Genomic DNA, 27901 nt, shown 5'->3' with positions numbered 1-27901 from the left:
AGTCACTGCCATGAACTTGGCCAGGGCTGGATACCCGAGGATGGCATTGTACGGCAGGCGAATGTGGGCAACGACGAAGTCGATGGGCTCGGTCCGATAGTTCTTGCGCTGTCGAAAGGTGACAGGGAGACGGACCTGCCCTATCGGAGTGGTGGAGCCGTCAGTGACTCCTGAGAAAGGCTTGGTTGGCTGAAGCTGATCATATGGCGCTTGGAGATTGTTGAACGTCTCGACGGACAGAACGTTAAGTCCTGCGCCTCCATCGATGAGGGTCCTGGTAACTTGCACATTGATGATGACTGGGGAACAGAGCAGTGGGAGGACACAGGCTGTTGCCGCACACTTGAGCTGATCCGCTGAGCTGAATGTGATGGCGCACGTGGACCACCTGAGGAGGCGTGTGGCCTCAAGCTTGGGGAGGACTGCACTCACCTCGCGAGCAAACTTCTTGAAGATGTGCTGGGAGGCTGGGGCCTGGGCACCGCCAAGGATGCAAGCGATTGCACACGGCTCCTGGAAGCCCCCTGCCCCCTCGTCCTGATGATGGTCGTCATTCCTTCTTGGCGGTGGTGGCAGAGGAGGAAGGCCTGCGTTGCCTTGCGGGCGATCCTCACGAGGCTGATCCCTCCAAGCCCCCTCGCGAGGCTGGTCCTGCCAGCGGTCCTCGCGAGGCCGGTCACACCACCCTTGGCGAGGGCCATGGTCGTCCCATCGTCCTCCACCTCTTCCTCCGCCTCGGCCATAGCCCCGATCGTTGCGCTCGGGGCGTCGACTGACACGTCCTTCTTGCATGGCACTGAGCGCTTGGCGTTTGTTGGTGTTGTGGGTGTGGAGGTCATGGTACACACAGTACCGGCTGCCCTTGGACGATTCCGGCTGGTCCCTGCCACGCTTCGTGTCCGGCTCTGCTGCGAGCACAACTGCTCCTTTGCGCTTCACGTCCTTGGCCTTGGCTTTCTTCTCTTCAGGATCAGCGGCTGGAAGCTCGAGAAGGGAGAGGCGTCCCTCCTTAGCCCTCATGCACTTGGTTGCCAGGTTGAACAGCTCCAGAGATGTGCACAGATCCTCATGGATAGCCAGCTCCTCCTTCATCTTGACATCATGGACGCCGTCGAAGAACGCTGAGATGATGGCCTCCTCGGTCACCTTGGGAATCTTGAGGCGAGCGCTGTTGAAGCGCTGGATGTACTTCTGCAGGGTCTCTCTGGGTTACTGCTTGATGCGGTGCAGGTCACCCATGGCTGGAGGACGGTCGCGAGTGCCCTGGAAGTTGGCGATGAAGCGGGTGCGTATCTCGTCCCAGGAGGAGATCGTGCCGGGAGGCAGGTTCAGGAGCCAGGTGTGGGCATCGTCTTTAAGCGCCATGGGAAACCAATTCCCCATGACCTTTTCGTCTCTGTTGGCCGCTTCGATGCCCAGCTCGTAGAGCTGCAGGAACTCCGCGGGGTCGGCAGTGCCGTCGTAGAGAGGAGGCAGATCCGGCTTGAACTTGCCCGGCCAGGCGACACTGCGTAGCTCGGTGGTGAAGGAGCGACAGCCTGCGGTGGCCACCGGGGCTCTTTGCTGACGTGGGGCTTGCTCCTGGGGATTCCCACGCGCCACCGCCAGGGGCAGCGCGGGGTCTTGACGTGCCGGTAGAGGGATGCGGTCATGGCGTGCCGGTGCAGGGAGCACGCGAGCACCTTCTTGGGGATGACGGATTTCTTGGCAGCTCCTTTCTTGTCGCGCGGGCGCTGGACGCGGTGGGTCTCATCCAGGGGCCGCGCACCTTGGAGCCAGGGTGCTTTCTTAGGGAGGATGAGGTGGCGGAGGCACCTCCTGAGCTGCATCACCCATGCAGGACGGAGGGCGAGGCAGCAAGAGGGACGGCGCAGGGGAGCCCCCTACGGCGCTGACGAGCTCGGTGATGCGAGCGAGCCACTCCTCGTAGAGGTCCTCGATGGGACAGTAGTGTAGGAGCTCGCATGCTAGGAGCAATGCGGCATGCGCGTTCATGGGAGCGCGACGGGCGTGCAACGACGAACCAGCTAGAGTCAGCGACGGAATGGCGATGTTGCCTTCCCGTCGCACCAAGGGATGCAGCGACGACGCCTGCTGATTGTTCCCCGCCGGGCCGGTGGCGGCGTGGGCGGCAGGCGACGGGGAACGACGGGGAGGCCCACCGACGGGAGCCATCTGGGCGACGTGGGCAGCGAGAGCAGCCCGATGTTCGGCGAGAGCTCGGTGAGCGTCAGCCATGGATGCGACGAACGTTCGAACACAGAACAGCAGAAGAAAGATTCCGGCGCACCCCTACCTGGCGCGCCAAATGTCGGATATGGGGTTCCGGCAAAATCCTTAAGGTTCAAACTCTGGGGTGCGTGCGAAGATCTTTCCCCTACCGATCCACGTCCCAACGCCTCACTGAGAATCTAAGCTAAACGATGACCAACACAAGGGACACAAGATTTATATTGGTTCGGGCCACCGTTGTGGTGTAATACCATACTCCAATGTGTGGTGTGGTGGATTTCCTCTGGGGCTGATGATGAACAGTACAAGGGAAGAACAACCTTGCGAGAGGTGTTCTTGTGGTGGTGTCTGCTTGAGAAGGATTCTCTAAGCTCTCGATGAGATGGGATCCCCTTTCTATTATGGTGGCTATCCCTATTTATAGAGGCCCCAGTCCTCTTCCCAAATATTGAGCGGGAAGGGTGCCAACAACGGCCATTTTGAAGGGGAACATCTAGTACAAGTTATCCTGACTAAAGTTGGTCTTCGGCTGCCAAAGGCACTGGCGATGACGCCGTCTTGGGCTCCAGGGTGACCTCCGTCCTGCCGCTCTGCTGGTCTTGGTCTCGTTGCACCGAAATGGTAACCTTTGCTTGATGCCTCGGTACTCCGCGCCTGTGCTTGGCCCCTTTGCACCAAAGAGGAAACAAGGACACTGCGCAGGCCGGCACCCGCCTGGTCTCAATCGTCCTGGCTTGCGTCAAGAGCACCTCGCGAGGTACCCCTGCCTTGATCTCTCCACCTCCTCGCGAGCCTGCCTGGTGAGGCCGCTCCTGAGGAAGCCTTGCATTGTCCGCCCAGCGAGGCTTGGCCCCTCGCGAGGGTCTTGAGCTTGAGTTGATGAAGACGGGCCGTACTGGGCCACCACTTGAGCCACGCCGCAGGCCGCAGGCAGGGAAGTCTTGGGACCCCCGTTCCCAGAACACCGACACATGCTACGGGAATCACAAATTTCAACACAAGTATTCTTTAAATTCATAATCACCCCACTAGCATGACTCTAATATCACCATCCTCATATCTCAAAACAATTATCAAGTATCAAATTGATCATAGCATCCAATTCACTTCCTATGATAGTTTTTATTATACCCAACTTGGATGCCCATCATTCTAGGACCAATTTTATAACCATACGAAATACCACGCTGTTCTAAAAGACTCTCAAAATAATATAAGTGAAGCATGAGAGATCAACAATTTCTACAAAATAAAGCCACCGCCGTGCTCTAAAAGATATAAGTGAAGCACTAGAGCAAAAATTATCTAGCTCAAAAAATATAAGTGAAGCACATAGAGTATTCTAATAAATTCCAAATCATGTGGGTTCCTCCCAAAAGGTGTGTACGGCAAGGATGATTGTGGTAAAATAAAAAGCAAAGACTAATATCATACAAGACACTCCAAGCAAAACACATATCATGTGGTGAATAAAAATATAGCTCCAAGTAAAGTTACCGATAGACGAAGACGAAAGAGGGGATGCCTTCCGGGGCATCCCCAAGCTTAGGCTTTTGGTTATCCTTAAATATCTTGAGGTGCCATGGGCATCCCCAATCTTAGGATTTTGGTTATCCTTAAATATCTTGAGGTGCCATGGGCATCCCCAAGCTTAGGCTCTTGCCACTCCTTATTCCATAGTCCATCAAATCTTTACCCAAAACTTGAAAACTTCACAACACAAAACTCAGCAGGAAATCTCATAAGCTCCATTAGTGCAAGAAAGAAAAACCACCACATAAGGTACTGTAATGAACTCATTCTTTATTTATATTGGTGTTAAACATACTGTATTCCAACTTCTCTATGGTTCATACCCCCCGATACTAGCCATAGATGCATCAAAATAAGCAAACAACACACGAAAACAGAATCTGTCAAAAACAGAACAGTCTGTAGCAATATGTAACTTTCTAATACTTCTGGAACTCTAAACATCCTACCAAAATAGGAAATCCTGGGAAATTTGTCTATTTATCTACAGCAAAAAGAATCAACGTAAAATCACGTTTTTGTGATTTACTAAAATTATTTTCGTGCGTGTAGAAGTTTCTGTTTTTCAGCAGAATCAAATCAACTATCACCGTAGGTTATCCTATAGGTTCTACTTGGCACAAACACTAATTAAAACATGAAAACACATCTAAACAGACTAAACAGAAGCAAAAAGCAAGAAACAAAAATAAAATTGGGTTGCCTCCCAACAAGCGCCATCGTTTAACGCCCCTAGCTAGGCATAAAAGCGAGAATAGATCTAAGTATTGCCATCTTTGGCATTCAATTCATAAGTAGCTCGCATGATAGATTCATAAGGCAATTTAACTTTCTTTCTTGGAAAGTGTTCCATGCCTTTCCTTCATGGAAATTGGAATCTAATATTCCCTTCCTTCATATCAATAATTGCACCAATCGCTCTAAGGAAAGGTCTACGAAGAATAATAGGACATGAAAGATTGCAATCTATATCAAGAACGATAAAATCTGCGGGCACATAATTCCTATTTGCAACAATAAGGACATCATTGATTCTTCCCATATGTTTCTTAATGGTGGAATCCACAAGGTGCAAGTTTAAAGAGGAATCATCAAAATCATGGAAACCTAGAACATCACATAAAGTTTTCGGAATCGTGGAAACACTAGCACCCAAATCACACAAAGCATAGCACTCATGATCTTTAATTTTAATCTTTATAGTAGGTTCCCACTCATCATAAAGTTTTCTAGGTATAGAAACTTCCAACTCAAGTTTTTCCTCATAAGATTGCATCAAGGCATCAACAATATGTTTGGTAAAAGCTTTATTTTGACTATAAGCATGAGGAGAATTCAACACGGATTGCAACAAGGAAATACAATCTATTAAAGAACAATTATCATAATTAAATTCCTTTAAATCCAAGATAGTGGGTTCAATGTTATTTAAAGTCTTGACCTCTCCAATCCCACTTTTACCAAATTTAGCATCAAGATCTAAAAACTCCGAATTATTTGGACGCCTTTTAACTAAAGTTGACTCATCTCTAGTCCCATCATTATCAAGATTCATATTGCAAAACAAGGATTTAATAGGGACACATCAATAACTTTTAGATCTTCATCATTATTTTCATGGAAACTAGAAGAACACGCTTTTACAAAGCCATCTTTCTTAGCACGCAACCTAGCGGTTCTTTCTTTGCACTCATCAATGGAAATTCTCATGGCCTTGAGAGACTCATTGATATCATGCTTAGGTGGAATAGATCTAAGTTTCAAAGAATCAACATCAAGCGAATGTCTATCAACGTTCCTAGCCAAATCATCAACTTTAAGCAATTTTTCTTCAAGCAAAGTATTAATATTCTTTTGAGAGATCATAAATTCTTTAACGCTATTCTCAAAATCAGAGGGCATCTTATTAAAATTTCATAAGAGTTGTTGTAGGAATTACCATAATTATTAGAGGAATTACTAGGGAACAGTCTAGGATTAAAGTTTCCTCTATAAGCATTGTTACCAAAATTATCCTACCAACAAAAATCACATCCAAAGATTCATTATTATTCTCAATCAAGGTAGACAAAGGCATATCATTGGGATCAATAGGAGCACTCTTAGTAGCAAACAATTTCATAAGTTCGTCCATCTTTCCACTCAAAACATTAATTTCTTCTATAGCATGCACTTTTTACTAGTAGATCTTTCGGTGTGCCATTGAGAATAATTAGCCATACTGTTATCAAGGAGTTTAGTAGCTTCTCCTAAGGTGATTTCCATAAAAGTGCCTCCCGCGGCCGAATTTAAAAGATTTCTAGAAGCAAAATTCAATCTGGCATAAAATTTTTGTATGATCATCCATAAATTCGAACCATGAGTAGGGAAATTGCGAATCATTAATTTCATTCTTTCCCAAGATTGGGCAACATGCTCATGATCAAGTTGTCTAAAATTCATAATATCGTTCCTAAGAGAGATGATCTTAGCAGGAGGAAAATACTTAGAGATAAAAGCATCTTTGCACTTATTCCATGAATCAATACTATTCTTAGGCAAAGACGAAAACCAAGTTTTAGCACGATCTCTAAGTGAAAACGGAAATAACTTCAATTTAAACATATCATTATCCATATATTTTTTCTTTTGCATATCACACAAATCAACAAAAATGTTTAGATGAGTATCGGCATCTTCACTAGGAAGGCCGGAGAATTGATCTTTCATAACAAGATTCAGCAAAGCAGCATTGATTTCACAAGATTTAACATCATTAAGAGAAGCAATCGAAGCGCTAAGGAAATCATTATTATTGGTATTGGAAAAGTCACACAATTTGGTATTATTTTGTAGTGTTGATTGTTTTTTTGCCATGAATTCCACAAATGTCGTTCCATGATGAAACTTGGCAAGCGCTGAAAACATTTGTCATTCTTTGACTCCAATTTTTTTTGGATTTTTTTGAAATTTTTAAGATTTTACTATTCATGGTGGTGTGATAAGAGCTAAAACTCGGATGTGCACTTACCAACACTTTTGTCATGAATGCAAGTGACATTGACATACATGTGATGTTTTTCCAAACATTTTGGTATCTTATTTGCATTTTTCTGATTTAGTATGAATTAGTTATGAAGTTTTCAAAGTGATGGTCAAACGGTCAAAGGGCAAAAGCACAAGACGACCAAAGTGGGTTGGACAAACCGCTGGCTTTTGGAAATCAGGGGCAATCCTGTCGAGTGGGACACAACTAGGGGCATAAAATCAATTATCCCTAAAATATTTTGTTCTGTTTGAATTAGAACCAGGTCCTCGGTGGAGATGAAGTTCTCAAAGTCATGTTGTGTGAACTGGAAGACCTGAGGATGTGTTCTACTACTAAACTATCTAGCTGCTCTGTCCTTGATGCCACATGTCATGAAAAAGTGTTTCTTGTAGCATTGTTGTCACGCGTTCTCGATGGTGTACTTCACCACAATAATTTCCTAATTGTGCCTTCGATTACAAAGTTTGTGGTTCTTGTAAAGCTTCCCGACAAATCTGATGCAGTCTGTCTTCATCGTCATGTTTATGAGTGGAAAGACCACTCTGTTAGGTTCTCCAAGGTTGATGAGATGGCGAAGGTGCCGGTAGACATCTCTCATGAAGTCCATGGCCTGGTCAGTTATGTGGGGTACATCCCGTAGGTCGGTGGCAAGAAATAGTCTGCAGAGTTTAATTAGTGCAACTTTGCTTGTCTGTAGTAAGCACTATTGTTCAGTAATTGACTTGTGTGTGTGAACCCTGTATTGTTTAGTACTGCCGCTTTTGTTGTGTGATGAGTCCTGAGAACAGTCTAAGTTAATGTTTGTCCACTCAATTCAGTCTGTATATTTTGAGGTATCCAGATCATCTTTTTTGTGAGGATGGTTTATTAATTATGGTTACACTCCAATATTTGTATGCATTGCAGGGTTTATCGCACCCACCAAGATTTCCAGTCCCATGGATGTTCGCTTCAGACGAGTTGTCACGACCTTTGGACTGTCTTGCTTGTGGGAGTGAGTGGGCGCCCTGCATGCCACCCGTTATTGGACGATCAACCTTCTATTTAGAACTTGAACATAGTGATATCCTGGTAAGGATTCACTCGTGTCACATCAAGTAAATCTTATTGATTTACTGTCATGTTTTCTTACTTTTGTTGCAATTTTACAATACAGGTTTTGCCATGTCACATTCGTTACAGAATAAACCATTTGGTTTGCTCTATGATGGTTATTTTAGCAGGTTTCACTTCTTATGACGTGTCAGTAGTGAAGGCACTGTCCATCAGTTATATTACAGGACACAATTGGATCAGTCTGTTGTATGAGTACAATCTGAAGCCCTATGATGAACCGTAGTTTGTTTTAACAAACACCCCACAATTAGCCCTTCTCACATTTAAAAGAAGTGAAGAAAAATACTAGATCCAAGTCACGGAGCCTAGCAAAGTTAGAAAGCTAAAGTATGAAATCATAGCAGACCAGAGACGATCATTGATATCTCGCACATTGGTACCACCCTCAACATCGGATCGAGCACCACACCTGCTCCGACGGCACTGGCTCTAGCACTAACAGCGGCAGCAGCTCAGTCTGATCCACCATAGGATTGGGCACCGATCGCGTCAGCGGATTAGGCTGATCTACCGGAGGATCGGGCACCGACACGGGAACCTGCTCAGACACCGGCACCGGCTCCACAAGGAGCACCGTCTCCGACAGCAACGGCGACACTACTAGTCGCACCGGCACAGGCACCAGCAACGGCTCCGGCACCTGCACCAACACTTGAAGTTGCGCTTGCATATGCCCTGGCCTGTGTAGCGACAATGGAACCAACACTTGCACCGACAATAGACTGGGCTGCAGTTCACACTGCATATACAAAAGTCCTTACAAAAACCCGACATCTCCACCTTCTTGGTAAGCATTGGCAGCCCAAGTGCTTCGTTCTTTTTTCTTTCCATGTTGTTTCACATGATTCACTATGTTGATCTAACTGTTTGTGTATGTCTTCTTGTTTGCAAATAGTGAATTCCTAGAGCAACGAGGGAGTCGTTCAATAATCGGGGCGACCATGGACAAGTTTCTTTTACCATGCGCAACCTTGGTGTGAATGAACTTGCTCAATATACCATAAGTACAAAGGATGGTTGCAAGATGATTGATGCTAAAGGATGGCCACGGTTCAAAACTCTATCAAATCTTGCGGTTGGGGATGATGTCAAAATTGAACTTTCTCAGTAAGGAGAGCTGGTCCTAATCAACTTTGAAATTCTTCAGTAGTAGCACACAACTTCCAAACTGATCTATCCTCCGAGAGCTTTTGATGTAATAATATGGCATGGTGAAACAAGTGTCCTATGTATAAGTAGTAAGATTGTATTATTTATCACGTAGGATATCGTGAAAGAATTGCAACTCTGATTGCTGGTTAGGAACTGTTGTTCGATTTCATTCTAACAGCTGTTGTGCTTTATTTAATTTTCTGTATTCACCTTGTGACAACATCTAAAAACCAGTGCCGTACCGATCGCTTGCAATACTTACCGGATGAAATGCACTGAGTTAGAACACATGGCCCCCCAAACATGCAGGCCCACCGGCCTGTGGCCCAAAGTCTAGACTCGTCAGCCTATCTAAGTACTTTATTCTTATCTGAATGCCATATTATGTTATATATATTCCCCTTGATTTTTCTTATGTATAAAGTTGTGATATAAAAGATTTTTATATTTATTTACGAAGGGAGTATCTCTCTATCAAAAATATATTTATGTGTAACTAGTAACTCCTGCCTTTGTACTTACTTTCGTTGATATGCGGGGCATCCAACAATGGGGTCCACGTGCCATGCACCAAATTAGAGTGCACAACTGCACGGCAGACTCACCCTGGTCGTAGCGTCGTAGTAATGCCCAATGAGCCGTCAAATCACAAAACCCCCACCTTTCCAGCAGTAGCAGTAAGCCGGACGGACGAAGCAGCAATATTTCACCGGGCCTGAATCTCCTTCTCCCTCATCTGCTTGTTCAGAGAAAACCTCCTCTCGACGATTGCTTAGGGTTTTCTCATGGAGAACCATGTACGAATTCTTCATCCATCGCCGATAAATCCTAGTCCATTGGTTGTCGGTAATCCTAGGATGGCAACAGCCACCGTTGATGCATTTTTCTTCCTACTGAATCTAGTGTGTTTCATTTGCAGTGCCCAAAGTGCAAGGACCCTACAGCTTTCTGCGCCTCAGCAAGACGCCCACTTGTTTCTTCTCATCCTAACACAGGATTTTAAACGCGCACAGTATGTTCCTACAATCTTCTTTTCTATCCGGGAGGGTTGGGGTTTATGAACATGCTGTCGACTAATTTGGAAATATGGATTGCTACATTTGGATAAAAGGTACTAGTACCATGGTCAACACTGACGTGAAAGAGGAAATTATTTCTAGATTTGGATAGCAAATAAATTGTGTTCTCATATTATTTTTTCGTGCAGTGCATCCGTTGCTCTGCCAGAACACATGTACTCGAGATGGCCGGCCTTGCCATAACTAAATACACCAGTTTAATGATCACACTGAATACACGCCATGGATATAAGTTCCCAGTTGGGTTCATGAACAAAGAATATTGCTGCTTTTTTTTCAAGTGTTACAGACTGAAAGTTGGCACACGAATGTTGACGGAAATAACAGAACCTGGTCTCATCTCCACTGTGACCTTCCACCCCAACGTTGTTCTAGTAGTTCATCCATGTTAGTTTTGTATCTGGTTCTTGCATGTTGCCTCGATTACTTCTTAATCCACCTATTCTATCTAACAAATCACAATTTGACTTTAGAAGTAGCAACAAATTTTTGATTCCCTTCTCTCGTGAAGATGCTGCTTCTAACTAGTATTTCTTATAATTGGTGGCACGTGTAGATTGTTACGAAGTTCAGGACACTACTCGTTTGTTATTTGATAAGAACTCGACTGTTACTGATGGCACCGAAGTTGACTGGGACGACATCCACCAGTTCCTACACTTCATTGATCGTCTTGAGGTCCTTGTGGGGCGTTTCAATGGTGGAAGGCCACGTGGGATATGTGTGCCACTGGTGCACATGTTCAACATGTCCAACTGTGTCAAGAAACTTATGGTATGAGCTATTTTCTTTTATATATGTTGTTCATAAACTCTTGCTTATACACAGTTTAACAGTTGTGATCTTCTTGAAACAGAAACGGCCCAGTTTTATTGTTCTTATACAGATGTCTGTCCAGGGTCAGGTTAGACTTGCGCTTGGTCACAACATGATGTTTATGTCGACCCACTCCATTTCCCTTGGAGGTGAAAAGATACTTATTCATGGGTGGTCTCAAATAATGAAGGCCTGTCCATCTAGGAGAGTAAGACAAAAGGTTATGCTCATGCTTTTCCATGGCTCTGAAGCGAATATCCTATTTATTGACCACATTGCAAGATGAAGCCGCTTTCAGAAGGTTATGGATGTGCGGGATGGCGCCTGGGCCTTGTCCTGGGGCTTGGTGGCCTCACCCTTGGTTAACTGTAGGCAAAGTAGCACTGCTCGAGGCGTACTTTGTATGGTTAAACCTGTATAAGTACTCATACTGCTTTCAACTATGGTTGTTAAGTGCCCCTGATAGTTTCAGTTATGGTTGTTAAGTACTCCTACTGCTTTTACAGTCTGTCATGTTTTTTCAGTCTCCTCTTCCTCAAGCCGACAAAACCAAACTAGCGCCAGCGGGCCGCCTGCTCCCGCCTCCCACGGCTGGCTGCGCCTCAGCGCATGCATCGCCGCCCCACCATCTCCTAAATCATTAACGTCAATGTTAACCCCACCCCGCACCCGAACCAGTCAACCCTTGTACTCTGCTTTGCCGGCGACTTCACCGCCGCATCTTCCGCGACTCCTGTTTATTCCTGTCTGAGGCCTTGTCGTCGTCCTCCATGCACTTTGGTGCACTTGCCATGGTGCCGCCCTCTCGCATTGTCAACTTGGTCAACAAACAAGAGGAATCAGGAGGGGACTGTATATGGAGAGGATGACAGTAGGGACCCACCATGTCCATGGCCGTACGCAAGCAAGTTCCTCATTTTTTGTTATATACTCCATTGTTAGCGTATAGAAAAAGAAAATGCTTCCTTCTACTGGTTTGCTGATATCTGGGACCCATGACATTGTCAGGGTATAGTCAATCATCAAGAGAACATCACAAGCGCGGCTGACACCTGGGACGTAGCCGCTCGAGTAGTATTTTTTTATTATTGTTGAGACGGAGTAGGGTTCAAACTGGGCTGTGGCCCGTCTAGCCCATGCTTCTATTTTACGTTCACCACATGACCACCCAAGCTATTTTTTCTTTGTGAAAATGGCTAGCCCAGTTTATTTTTTCTGAAGAATACCCAATCCAGGCATACCCAACCCAGGCCTACTTATTTTTCTACATCCTTCTAGGCTGCAACTCTTTCAAGACGGTGCAAATCTTAAAACTAATATGAAATGAGCTGTAAATATAAAACACACACGACAAATTGGCATTACTTTCAAATTTTTGAATTTTTTCACATTTTTAGATTCCAATTTCATCGGGCTTTAACCTAATTTAAATATATCTTCAAAGTACTTTAAATCTGGCTCGACATTTTAGTATTAAAAATAGTTTGGACCCCACAAAAATATGCGAAATTTTGTTTAATTTTTTAACCATGGCCCTAGCCAACAAAAATAAAATGGACTGCAATAAATTGCATAAGAAGTTGCGAATGAGCTGTAAATTATTTAAAAAAATTAGGAAATGGGCTGACTTGTGGGCCTATTAAGTTGACATGTATGTAAGATATTTTTTACTTATTATATACGTCAGCAAACAATTCTAGCAAAAGTGACCGTTGGATGTCAATCCAACGGTCGTCGTGCTTCTTCAATCTCTGATCTTCTTGCTTGATATGTCCATTTTGCATCATGCTTTTATATTGATATTTATTGCATTATGGGCTGTTATTACACATTATGGTACAATACTTATGCCTTTTCTCTCTTATTTTACAAGGTTTACACAAAGAGGGAGAATGTTGACAGCTGGAATTCTGGACTAGAAAGGAGCAAACCTGAGAGACCTATTCTGCACAACTCCAAAAGTCCTGAAAATTTACGGAGAATTATTTTGGAATATATAAAAAATATTAGGCGAAGCATACCAGAGGGGACCCACCAGGTGGCCACAAGCATGGGGGACGTGCCCTACCCCCCTGGGCATATCCCTAGGGCTTGTGGCCTCCCTGGCAGGTCTCCGGTGCCCATCTTCTGCTATATGGCGGGTTTTGACCTGGAAAAATCATAAGGAAGCTTTCGGGACAAAGCGTCGCCATCTTGAGGCAGAACCTGGGCAGGAGCAATCTAGGGCTCCGACAGAGCTGTTCTGCCAGGGAAACTTCCCTCCGGGAGGGAGAAATCGAAGCCATCATCATCACCAACGATCCTCTCATCGAGAGGGGTCAATCTGCATCAACATATTCACCAGCACCATCTCCTCTAAACTCCTAGTTCATCTCTTGTATCTGATCTGTGTCTCAAAACCTCAGATTGGTACCTGTGGGTTGCTAGTAGTGTTGATTACTCCTTGTAGTGATGCTAATTGGTTTATTCGGTGGAAGATCATATGTTCAGATCCTTGATGATATTTATTAGCCCTATGATTATGAACATGAATATGCTTTATGAGTAGTTACGTTTGTTCCTGAGGACATGGGAGAAGTCTTGTTATAAGCAATCATGTGAATTTGGTATTTGTTCGATATTTTGATGAGATGTATGTTGTCTTTCCTCTAGTGGTGTTATGTGAACGTCGACTACATAACACTTCACCATGATTTGGGCCTAGGGCAAGGCATTGGGAAGTAATAAGTAGATGATGGGTTGCTAGAGTGACAGAAGCTTAAACCCTAGTTTATGAGTTGCTTCGTAAGGGGCTGATTTGCATCCACATGTTTCATGCTATGGTTAGATTTATCTTAATTCTTCTTTCGTAGTTGCAGATGCTTGCGTGAGGGGTTAATCATAAGTGGGAGGCTTGTCCAAGTAAGGACAACACCCAAGCACCGTTCCACCCACATATCAAATTATCAAAAGTAATGAATGTGAATCATATGAGCATGATGAAAACTAGCTTGACAATAATTCCCATGTGTCCTCGGGAGTGCTTTGCTTTATATAAGAGTTTGTCCAGGCTTGTCCTTTGCTACAAAAAGGATTGGGCCACCTTGCTTCACCTTAGTTGCACTTGTTACTTGTTACCCGTTATGAATTATCTTATCACCGAACTATCTGTTACCGATAATTTTAGTGCTTGCAGAGAATACTTTGCTGAAAACAGCTTGTCATTTCCTTCTGCTCCTCGTTGGGTTCGACACTCTTACTTATCAAAAGGACTATGATAGAACCCCCATACCTGTGGGTCATCAAGACTCTTTTCTGGCATCATTGCCGGGGAGTGAAGCGCCTTTGGTAAGGAAAAATTTATATAGTGTGCTGAAATTTACTATCACTTGTCACTATGGAAAATCATCCTTAGAGGGTTTGTTCGGGGTATCTTCACCTCGACCGGAAGAACAAAGAGTTTCCCCTCAACCTACTAAACCTATTGAAAATATTTATTATGAAATTCCTTTGGGTATGATAGAGAAACTGCTAGCTAATCCTTATGCAGGAGATGGAACACTACATCCTGATATGCATCTAATCTATGTGGATGAAGTTTGTGGATTATTTAAGCTTGCAGGTTTGCCTGAGGTTGAAGTCAAGAATAAGGTCTTCCCTTTATCTGTGAAGGGAAAGTCATTGACATGGTATATGCTACGCCATGATATTGGAGCTTGGAATTACAACCAGTTGAAATTGGAATTTCATCAGAAGTTTTATCCTATGCATCTGGTTCATCGTGATCAGAATTATATATATATATATATATATATATATATATATATATATATATATATATATATATATATAATTTTTGGCCTCGTGAAGGATAAAGTATCGCTCAAGCTTGGGGGAGGCTTAAATCAGTGTTACATTCACGCCCCAATCATGAGCTCTCAAGAGAAATTATTATTCATAACTTTTATGCTCGGCTTTCTCGTAATGATCAATCCATGCTTGATGCTTCTTGTACTAGTTATTTTATGAAGAAGACTATTGAATTCAAATGGAAAGAATTAAATGCAACTCTAAAGATTGGGAACTGGATGAAGGTAAGGAGTCTGGTATAAACCTTAAGTTTGATTGTGTTAAATCTTTTATGGATGCCGATGCTTTTCATGAATTTAGCACTAAATATGGACTTGACTCTGAGATAGTAGCTTCTTTCTGAATCATTTGCTACTCATGTTGATCTCCCTAAGGAGAAGTGGTTTAAATATAATCCTCCCATTGAAGTAAAAGTAGCTGAACCTATTAAGGTTGAAGAAGAAACCATTACTTATAATGTTGATCCCGTTGTTCTTACTGCTTATATTGAGAAACCACCTTTTTCTGTTAGAGTAAAGGAACATGCTAAAGCTTCAGCTGTGGTTCATAAGAGTTATACTAGAACACCTACACCTCCTGAACAAATTAAAGTTGAACCTAGTATTGCTATGGTTAAAGATCTCTTGGTCGATAATATCGATGGGCATGTTATTTATTTCTATGATGAAGCTGCTAGAATTGCTAAACCCGATGATAAAGATAAGCATAGACCTATTGTTGGCATGACTGTTGTTTCTTTTAAGATATGAGATCATTGTTATCATGGCTTATGTGATTTGGGTGCTAGTGTGAGTGCAATTCCCTTTACTTTATACCAAGAAATTATGAATGAGATTGCACTTGTTGAAATAGAAGATATTGATGTTACTATTAACCTTGCTAATAGAGATACTATATCAACAATTGGGATTGTTAGAGACGTTGAAGTCTTGTGTGGGAAGATAAAATACCCCACTGATTTTCTAGTTCTTGGTTCCCCACAAGATGATTTTTGTCCCATTATATTTGGTAGACCTTTCTTGAACATTGTTAATGCCGAAATAGATTGTGAGGAAGAAACTGTTACTGTAAGTTTTGGGGATGTGTCTCATGAGTTTAATTTCTCGAAATTTCGTAGACAACCCCATGATAAAGAATTTCCTAGTAAAGATGAAATTATTGGTCTTGCTTCTATTGATGTGCCTCCTACTGATCCTTTAGAAAAATATTTACTAGACCATGAAAATGATATGCTCATGAACGAAAGAAAGGAATTAGATGAGATTTTCTTTAAACAGATGCCTGTTTTGACACAGAATTTGCCTGTTGAGACTCTTGGAGATCCTCTACCACCCAAGAGTGATCCTATGTTCGATCTTAAACACTTACCTGATACTCTAAAATATGCTTATCTTGATGAGAAAAAGATATATCATGTTATCATTAGTGATAACCTTTCAGAGCATGAAGAAAAGAAATTATTGAAAACTCTGAAGAAGCATCGTGCAGCTATTGGATATACTCTAGATTATCTTAAGGGCATTACTCCCACTGTATGTCAACAGAAAATTAATATGGAACCTGATGCTAAACCAGTTGTTGATCACCAGCGATGGTTGAATCCTAAATGAAAGACGTGGTAAGAAATGAAATAATAAAGCTTCTGGAAGCAGGTATAATCTATCCTATTGCTTATAGTAGATGGGTAAGTCATGTTCATTGTGTCCCTAAGAAGGAAGGTATTGCTGTTGTTCCCAATGATAAAAATGAATTGATTCCACAAATAATTGTCATAGGTTATAGAATGGTTATTGATTTTAGAAAGTTGAACAAAGCTACTAGGAAAGATCATTAACCTCTACCTTTTATTGATCAAATGCTAGAAAGACCATCAAAACATACACACTTTTGATTTCTAGATGGTTACTTTGGTTTTCCCCAAATACCCGTGTCACAAGAGGATCAAGAAAAAAACTACTTTTACTTGCCCTTTCGGTACCTTTGCTTATAGACGTACGCCTTTCCGTTTATGTAATGCACCTGCTACATTTCAAAGATGTATGACTACCATATTCTTTGACTTCTGTGAAAAGATTGTTGAGGTATTCATGGATGATTTCTCTGTTTACGGAACTTCTTTTTATGATTGCCTAAGCAACCTTGATCGACTTTTGCAGAGATGTGAAGAAACTAATCTTGTCTTGAATTGGGAGAAGTTCCACTATGGTTAATAAAGGTATTGTCGTGGGGCATAAAATCTTCGAAAGAGGTATTGAAGTTGATAAAGCTAAAGTTGATGCTATTGAAAAGACGCCATGTCCTAAAGATATCAAAGGTATAAGAAGTTTCCTTGGTCATGTTGGTTTCTATAGGAGGTTTATTAAAGAGTTCTCTAAAATTTCTAGGCCTCTCACTAATCTCTTGCAAAAAGATGTTCCATTCGTTTTTTATGATGATTGTGTAGAAGCATTTGAAATTCTTAAGAAAGCCTTGATTTCTGCACCTATTGTTCAACCACCTGATTGGAACCTACCCTTTGAAATTATGTGCGATGCTAGTGATTATGCTGTTGGTGCTGTTCTAGGAGAAAGAGTTGATAAAAAAATTAAATGTTATACATTATGCTAGTAAAACTCTAGACAGTGCTCAAAGAAATTATGCTACTACTGAAAAAAAATTAGCAGTTGTATTTGCTTGATAAGTTCAGATCTTATATTTTTGATTCCAAAGTAACTGTTCACACCGATCATGCTATTATTAAATACCTTATGGAAAAGAAGGAGCTAAACCTAGACTTATTAGATGGGTTCTCTTGCTGCAAGAATTTGATTAGCATATTATTGATAGAAAGGGAGCTGAGAACCCCGTAGCAGACAACTTGTCTAGGTTAGAAAATGCTCTTGATGACCCACTACCTATTGATGATAGCTTTCCTGATAAACAATTAGCTGTCATAAATGCTTCCTATAGTACTCCATGGTATGCTAATTATGCCAATTATATTGTTGCTAAATTTATACCACCTAGTTTTCACACACCAACAAAAGAAAAAGGTTTTGTATGATTTAAGACATTACTTTTGGGATGACCCACACCTTTATAAAGAAGGAGTAGATGGTGTTATTATAGGTTGTGAACCTGAGCATGAACAGGAACAGATCCTACACAAGTGTCACTTTGAGGCCTACGGAGGGCACCATGCTGGAGATAGAATTACACACAAGGTATTACAATCTGGTTTTTTTTGGCCCACTCTTTTCAAGGATGCTCGTAAGTTTGTCTTGTCTTGCGATGAATGTCAAAGAATTGGTAATATTAGTAGACATCAGGAAATGCCTATGAATTATTCACTTGATATTGAACCATTTGATGTTTGGGGATTTGATTATATGGGACCTTTTCCTTCCTCTAATGGGTATACACATATTTTGGTTGTTGTTGATTATGTTACTAACACTACAAAAAAAATACACTTCCGTGATGATACGTGTTTGTCACAGTAGGTCGCGTTTTCTATCATGCATGTACATCCATGACGATTTTATGACAGAATCAAGATATTCATACTTGTGCTGTCGTAGAAGTGTTCCATGACATTACCAAAATTATCATCACGGAAGTGTCCACTTCCATGACGATAAATCGCGTGTCACAGAAGTGCTTTCGTCAAGGGTGACTGACACGTGGCATCCACCGTAACAGAACGCCGTTAAGCTATCGGGTCCGGTTTTGGATCCGATAACCCGTTAACAGCCCCGACCAATGGGGATTTTCCACGTGTAAAATCATCATTGGCTGGAGGAAACACATGTCGGCTCACCGTTGGGACAGATGTCATCCACTCATTGGACCCAAGGCGGCTATGATACGTCGACACGTGGCACGGCCTAACAGAGGCCCATTCCTGTGAAAAGGCCGGTCCATTTGACTTGGTCAAAAGGTGGCGGGCCGGCCCATGGAAAGCCTGTTAACGACTCATTTGCATATAGCCCATTTACAGCCCGCTAACCCAGGGTCCGTTACGACCTCTCTGAATTAGGCCCAGTAGCATCATCTGGGCCGTCCAATATGATTCTAGCCCATTTTAACTTCCGGCCCATGTATGGCCCATGACGTCTTTCAGCCCATATGAGGCCCTTTGTAACTCTTGGCCCATTAATGGCCCGTGGTAAAACTGGGCCGTAATGAACAGCGTATCACTTTATACCCATTAGTGGCCCATTATTCCATTGGGCCGTTTCTAGCCCAAGTTATCTTTCGGCCTTCTCAGGGCCCATTTATTCTTGGTCTCATTTCCAGCATTCGGTTACTTACGACCCGTTACTGTCATTTTCTGCTTGTGGGCCAAATTCAGCCCGTCGTTACAGTCGGCCCGTTTGTGGCCCGTTAATATGTTGGGCCGTTTTCATGTCAAGAAAACCCGTTGGACTGTTTTCATAGAGTTATCAAATATGGCCTATTAATGGCCCGTTATGGTCCACGAATAGTACGGCCCATGATTGGCGAAATGATGATATGCCCCGTAGAAGGCCCATGGATCCTACGGCCCGCAAAAGGCCCACGGATCGTACGGCCGGTAGAAGGCCCATGGATCGTACGGCCCATAGAAGGCCCATGGATCCTACGGCCCGTAGAAGGCCCATGGATCCTACGGCCCATATAGAAGTCCATTGGATCCTACGGCCCGTAGAAGGCCCATGGATCATACGGCCCGCAGGAGGCCCATGGTTACAACAGTCCGTGTGTTGCCATGATTATTTTGGCCTAGTTACCAAAAATAGGTTATTGTGGACACTAGGAAAACACAGAAAAAGAACTGCAGTGACTACAAGCAAACAACTAAACAAGACAATAAGGAAATAAATAAGCAAGCAATTAACGCTAGCCTATTACTGCTATTACACATATTACATCCACTGGGCATCAAAGTTTGACACCAGTGCAAATATAGGGAACAAAGCAGCATATTACATACACTGGCCATCAAAATTGGCCACCAGTGCAAATAAACGCGGCAGCAAAACAAGAGCATAACTGAAACAACTCCAGAAGAGCTCAAGAAACGTTATCCTGGGTATCCACCATGCTGGCAATAAGCTTAGCAAGCTTATTAGCTTTGTCCAGTTTGGCACTAAAATCCTCCAACGCTTGCTGTTGCACTAGAAAGTATGCATCTGAATACTCCACGGACTTCCGCAGTCCTTCCGCTTCTTGTCGCAGCACAGCTGATCGATGACTTTCAGCTTGTAGTTGAGACTCAAGAAACCGAACGGATTCAAACAATGAGTTTCAATAGCTTGTGCAAGCGGTAGTGGCCAGTAACTCGAACACTAAACCAAGACAGGACTTTGGTTGTCTCACTGTCTTCAAGATAGTCTTCCTTAGCTGTTTTATCAGCTTTGTTGGAGACCAACAAGGATGTGTCACTATCCTGAACCTTATTTGCATTACTTCCTTTACCATTGCTTAATAACACTCTTCCCCAATATTCTGTCAGCATTCTAAAAGAAGAAACAAGCAGACACATAACAGGTTTAGCATGTACTAGTATATGAAACTCATTTCGATGAACCAGTTCATTCGTAAGGTGGACAGGATTAAACTACCAAGTCTTCTATTGCCAAGTACTAGTACATAATAAAAGCATCAAACAAACATATATCTATGTCCTATGGTCACTGCATTGTCTTGCCAAATCAAAATAGAGACACGGTTCAAATCATATCAGTTCAAGACAAAGCAACAGAGCTATTGATAAGAGCAAACCTGTTAAAGAATACAAAGCGTGGGAAACTACACGGTACAACAAGATTTCAGATGGGTACCACAGGTCTACATGTACAAGAACACTATTGGCTCTGTTGTGATGCTAGTAATGTGCATGATATGAGAAGTCAACTATAAACACAATTGAAACTGAAATCAACATAGCTATTGATAAGAGCAAACCTGTTAAAGAAACATGCGTGAACATACCTGCTGTGCCATTGGAGTTTCAATTGGATCCTTCAATTTAAAAATAAGTTTGTATGAGTAAATACAGTGATACAAGAGCAAAGCAGTATGCACGATGGCAATCATAGTTAAAAAAGGCGCGCCTAAGCGAGCACTTAAGCGCGCCTAGGCTCTAGGCGTTAGCAAAACGCATTGCGCATAACTATGCTTAATCTGTGCATAACTATGCATAACCATGCGCTTTGGTCAGTAAAGCGCAAGGCGGTGGCAAAATGCACAATTAAGCCTAGCACTTTTTTGAACTATGATAGCAATGGAATCTTAAATTAGAAGAGTTGTTCTTCAGGTTTAGGCACTTGTTCTACATGAACAAAGTACAGTAAGACGCAAGAATATAGTACTTAAAAATAGAAAATGAGCTCATAGACCTTACCACATTCTTGGTTCGGGACCAGTACAGAACAAGGCGTTCCCAGTCATTGTCCAGTAAATGTGTCTCAGGAGAATGTAAGGGAATTTGATGAGTTTCTTTGCCGGTGAAGTACGTTTTCTTTAGGTAATTCCGATACTGCCACCAAGCATTCTTGAAGATAGCAGAGGTATTAGCACAGGTTACCTCATCCTGAGTTTCCAAATCGGTCCTTCTCTATAGAGAAAAATGGGAAAATTTGCTATATTATAACCATCATGGAGGTAGGATGTATGGGACAAAGCAAAGTAATTGCCATGAATAATATTACTTACACATAACTCCTGGACAAATACCTGCAACTGACATTTTCCTTCATCTTCAGTATAATATTTCCAAGATGGGAAGATACGCACATACGATTTAACAACATCAAACGCGATAGATGCTAAACTATGACTAGCTGGTTGTGCTTCCTTCACAGGAATAGGCGTACTAACTGGTGGAGTTGGGGTTCGCCGTGGTAGTACTGGACCTTTGGGCACTGGAGCTGCCTTACTAACTGCTCTTGTTTGGGAGCTCTGTGGTGGAGATGGTGTTGTTTCAACAAGAACTGGGTTACTATCTGCTGGGGTTGGGGTTAGATTGGGTGAAGCTGGTTCTCTGTCCATCATAGTAGGTTTACAATCTGCGAGAGTTTGGGTTATGTGTGGTAGGGCTGGTTCTCGTGCATGTACAACCGGGGTGCTATCTCCACCAAGAGGTAGCACTGTTTTATTTGAAGACCATGTTTTTAGTCCACTAGATACTGGCATCACCCGCTCCAATTCAAATGGCTGATAAACAGGAAACATAGTTGAATGTACAGACATTGTATGAGAGACAGATGCAATAGATAGTGTTGAAAAAAGAGGGCATGAAATAGTTGACATGTACATTGTTTAACTAAAATGGATAGCATGACATAATTTCACATATATGATGTCTATCTAAACTGGATAGCATAGCATAACATAATTCAAAGATTTGATGAATAACTAAACAGGATCGCATGACATAATTCACCTACATGTTATCTAAGTAATCAGGATCACATCATTTAATTCACATATGTGATTTATATGCTAAACAGAGGGCATTCGATATGATGTCTGAACTAAGAACATGGTGTTGAATATTGTGTATATGATGTCTAAACTATGCAATGCAAGACACCATATGCATGATATGAGCAGTATAACCATGCCAAGTTAGAGCATACACCTCGGTGGGGGAATAGGACTGGTCATCTATCTCTGAATCCATCTCTGAGGAGCTATCGGGACCTAACAAGAGATCTGCTTCGACAGGTAGCACTGTCTGCTCTGAAGGCCTTGTTTTCACTCCAGATTATTCCATCTCCCACCCAAATGGCTGATTCACACGAAGCGTAGTTTAATGTACAAACATTGTCGACAAGTGGAAATGTAATGAAGAAAAGGATGGGCAAGATATCATTGAAATATATGATGCCTGGTTGATGGCATTGCACATTTCACATATATTATGGCTGGCTAAAAGACATGAGACTGCATAATTCCCATATATGATATAGAAACTAAACAGGTGGCATTACAGAACATGTCTAAACTAAGCAGATGACATATATGATGTCAAAAGTAGGCACAACAAGGCAACATATGCATGATATGACTAACATCATCATGCCAAGGTAGAGCAAACACCTTGGGGGGTAAATAGGAGTGGTTAGCGGCGTCTGAATCCGCCTCAGAATAGATATCTTTCTCTGGATTACAATCTAGAGAGGGGTGGGGAGGGTTTGCCATTGAACCCAACATGGAGCGATGTCTGCATGACATTGTATTGCCGCGCAAAACTCTTCTCTTTTCTCTACATGTTCAGCATGACTGTGTACAATATCTGACATGCATACGAAAAAAATATAGTGAGATTATGTAAGGAGATCATGCAGAAATTTAGAGTGATGGTAACAACCAGTGGATGGATCCAAAAATAATGATAGCAGGCTGATGATTGCTTTAATTTAATAAAAATACAGATGATGATTGCTTTACTATTTGTTTCCCACCCAATATGAACAACATAGGCATACCCTAGGTGAACCAGATATTAGACAGAGATACTATTCATTGCTTCCTCGATATGTGCCCCACAACTAATTTAGAACTCAAGTTTGAACATCAATTTGGACCTGACTTGGAGTCCAAGAGGTGAACAGGACGATAAAGTAGCAGGTAATTTTAAGCAATGCATAACATAAGCAGAAACAAAAGAGTGCGACCTCTCTTGTGGACCCGTGTACTCCTCAGGTTCATCTGCTGAGTCAATGATGGTGATGCCGTTGCGGTGGGTGCCGGCGGCGGGGAAGGAGATCTGAGGTAGCGAAAGACGGTCATGAGTCATGATGTCTAGTTTGGTGGATGCTTCTGTCGATGGAGCAGCTCAGGTGAGGTGGACGACATCGCGGGAGGCACAGGACAAACCACACAAAGTTCCCTTCGACACCTACCTGTAACTGAAGTAATTTTGTAAGGGCTCATTTGGCTTGCATGATTCTAAAAACGCAGGGATAGGAAAAACACCGGAATAGGATAGGAATGCAGATGGTAAACAGAGCATTTGTAAACACATGATTTCTGTCAACTTGGGTGTTTGGTTTACAGGAATTGGAAGAGCAGAGGAATGCAAAGAAACATGGCCAAAATAAAGTGAAACCATATGAAAGCGTGTATAGTTAGAATGTTATTCTGCCACTAATGCACTTGGTCTTGTTTTCATGCATAGGATTTTGGAAAGTAGGTGCAGGTGGATGTTTTGCTTCACTCCTTTCAACAAAATGCATGAATAATTGAATAGTAGAGTGCCATTGGAAAATTCCCTAAAAATAACCCTAATGGATCAATATGAATGTATAGTAATAAGTGATGCAACAAGTGTACAACCTCTTTGCCGTAGCCGGGTCGACCTCAACATCATTGGTTGGTCGCTGAAGCAGTTGAGGCAGAGGTGACTGTCGGAGGTATGGAGGAAGATCTGAGGAATCTGTAGACGGCATCCAATGCACTGCTCTATTGTGATGGATCGTTCTGTCGTTGGAGCAGCTCCGGTGAGCCGTAAGACGTCAAGGCTGAAGCATCGTCAATCTCAAGAGGGATTCTAATAGCATCTCCAATAGATGATGTAAAATATATGTAAAATTTACATCACCAAAAACCACCTGACTACAACAGATGAGGTAAAAACTGTTGACTCTGAACTTCACTGTTGAAACTGAAATTTACTGTGGAATCTGAATGTTACTGTCGAAACTGAACACAATGGTAGTAGAGAGGCACTTGACATGTAGTTTAGGGAGGACCTGCAGTTCATCTTCAACCTGCACCCCCCTGAGCCGCCCGCCACTACCAGCCGAACCGCCGGCCCCAGTGCCGCCTCGCTGCCCCGAAACAACTCCCCACCATCGGTCCGCCGTCGCCCCAGCCAGCTCTCTAGGCCCCCACCCCACCCTGAACCCTAAAATAGATAGTGGGGTACCTCTCCGGCGAGCCCCGTCCCTGCTGCGGGTGGTTCTTCCTTAACTCCGGCGAGCCCCCCACCCCCTGAAAATCGACTGACCCAAAAGTCGATTCAGACGACTGAAGTGTAGCTAAATCGGAGCAGAGCAACAACACGAGCGAGGGGGAGAGCAGCAGCGCGAGCGAGAGCCGGAGCAGCAACAACTGGGCGAGCGAGCGATCGAGCGAGAGCCGGAGCAGCAGCAGCAGCGCGAGCGAGAGCTGGAGCTGCAGCAGAAGATCCGGCTGGTATGGCTGCCGCCGCCGAAGGGGCCTCACACTGGGGGAGAGCCACCGTGGACATGTCGCCCGCAGCGTCGACTTTAAGGTAGCCGCTCCATGGGGGTGCGGGATGGAGCACCGTCAGTGCCGGGTGCTCGAGTTAAGGAGAAGGTGTGATGCCATGAGTGTACAACCTCTTTGTTTTGTCCAAGGAGTCAGTGAGGATGCTGCGGTTCCGTTGGAGCAGGTTAAGGCGGCGCTGTGGGGATGGAGCAGCCGCGATAGACGAGGCGATCGTTGGAGCAACTCCTTGGAGGTGGAGGATGGGGCGGCTGAACCGGTGGGACGGCGAGATGGACGACGGATCCTCATCTGGGGAGGTGGATGAGGGATGTCGAGCTGTTGCGGTGGACGATGTCATCGGGGAAGAGGCTCCGGCTAGGCAGCGGTGAGGTGGCGGACCGAGGAGGGTGGGGTTTCACGGCTGGAGCGGAGAGGTTATGGCGGCCTGGGATTTCGAATGGCGAAAAGGGGGCGATGGGAGGGGGTGAACCATGACTTAGGGACGCGCTTGTCCAAAATGTAGGGTGTGTTACAAAAGTACCCCCCACCAATTTGAACTAGCGGCCCTTTCGGCTCAGAGTTAGAAGGGGGATTTCCCGTGTCGAGATTTGGCAGCTGGAGGGAGTTTTTGCGCGCATTGTAATTTCGGGATAGCAAGGCGTGGGTTTTGAAGGCACCAGTTTTGGGAGCATGATATCTGAATTTTCGGGATATAACAAGGCGCGGGTTGAATTTTAGGGACAAGCCTAACGTGTAATATTGTACTTGTACGTACCAAATCAATTCGCACTTCCCTCAACCAAAAAGAAAACAAAAAAAAATAAAACTATTCACACCACACAAAGAGAGAGTCTTTCCCCGTTTTACTATACAAATGCTATTCAAAGCTACTCCCTCTTCCATCTAAATAGGGCCTAATGCATTTTTTGATGCTAACTTTGACCAGATATTAGAGCAATAATATATGACATGCAACTTATACAAAGCACACCGTCAAATTCGTGTGTGAAAGGAGATTTCGATGATATAATTTTCACATTGTGCATGTCATGTACTATTAATCTTGTCAATAGTCATAGGCGGTCTTAAAAAACGCATTACGCCCTATATAGATGGAAGGAGGGAGTATGAATCCATGTTATGTCCAATTAAATTTTTTCGCTTGCTGTATAATGCATGTAACCTACTCATACCAACATTTTAGTGCATTCCAAATGTCTATACTACCGCTGCAATTCGAACTAAATTTGAATTCGTTTCTCTATTTCAATAAGAATCTACAATCATGATTGTTGCCAACTTCAACCACCATTCGTGTATTACCTTAATAACACACCACATGATTACTATAGAGATAGATATGAACTATGTTTACTACATGAACTCGAATTCTATTTTTGAATACACTTGATGTTGATTACAAATAATAGTACATTTGATGTACTAACTATATATTCATAATCTAAACCATGTTCCATACGTACACCATGTTTATCACACAAAGTATAGTGCCCCACCCCCTACATTATGACAAGTATTTAGCCTTGAGCTACAAAAGCCACACCTTAGCCCAAATTATAATCAATGTTCTATATATTATACGTAGTACTAGCAAGATGCCCATGCGTTCCATAGAACATCAACATGATCAAGGGGAGGCCTAATTTGCAAATATGGAGAGGGGTATGGGTATCTTTTTTCAAAATTGCCATAGTTTCCTCCCTATCCGTCAGATATAAGTCGGACGACCTATATTGCAGGATGGCAGGCACACCATCATCAACAACTCCGTTTTTTATAAGAGTAGAGATAAAATAAATTATATGTAGTATAACATGTTCATAACCACACCATGTGTATCACCGTTATATATATTCACACATGCATCGGTTTAAAACACTATGATAAATTCTTGAAATATCCGAATTCACTTTTTATAATGAAGTATGATCTCTATTCGTCTTTTACACCCACGCAATCCTCTTATCTATGTAGCTAGGGCTAACTTTCTATTGTGCATGCACACGCCTGTATCCCTCTCACCCTCCCTCAGCATTCTCTAGCTCCATCGCGCAAATTCGTCTTTTCACTTTAGGTCATTCACCCACGGTGTGTGTAGGCCCCCCAACTCCTTCTTTACAACACACATCGATCGATATGCCTCTCTAGCCAGGTGTGCCTAGCACAAACACAAGCTTCCCCTCTTTTCTTATCACCGTCCATGCCTCACTCCCACCACTCTTTTCATCGATCTCGTACTCGCACACTCCTTCCCCCTCGATATAGTATGCCTCTCATACCACCTCCTAGATGCATCCCTCTCTCTCTATCCTTCTCCCCTTGCCTCATTTGCATCTAACACACACATGCATGTATACCGATCGATTTTCCAACATATACCTAGGTCGACTTTAACTATTCCCCCCCCATCAATCAACGTACCTCACAAGTTATGTATCTCCTTTCTCTGACAAAGGACGATTGATCTTCCTATGTAGTTACGTCTGCTTACCACAGCCATGGCGTCCCCCCTCATCATTCGTGCATGCCTTCTGACCTGTCTCTCACACGCACGTGCACAGATAGGCAGCCATCCCCTCTCTTATTGATATTGCAGGCGTGCCCTCCGTTTGTCTAGCAAGCCTATCCCACCATTTGTTAGAAGCAAGTCCACTACCACCCCTCCAACACTCTAGCTCTGTCTCTCTCCCAACTTTATTCCTCTCCTACACATATGCATGGATGCCGATCGATCTCCCTTAATACATGAGGTAGATCGATCTCCCTTAATACATGAGGTAGGCCTCTCTCCTCCTTCACACATATACCAGCCATTGTACCTCTATAGTTAATTAGGCCTCCCTCCCCCCCCCCACCACACACCGATAGTCGA

This window comes from Triticum dicoccoides, chromosome 5B (assembly GCF_002162155.2).
Source record: "Triticum dicoccoides isolate Atlit2015 ecotype Zavitan chromosome 5B, WEW_v2.0, whole genome shotgun sequence".
NCBI lineage: Eukaryota > Viridiplantae > Streptophyta > Magnoliopsida > Poales > Poaceae > Triticum > Triticum dicoccoides.
The sequence above is the reverse complement of the archived record's forward strand: the minus strand, read 5'-3'. Positions refer to the sequence as shown.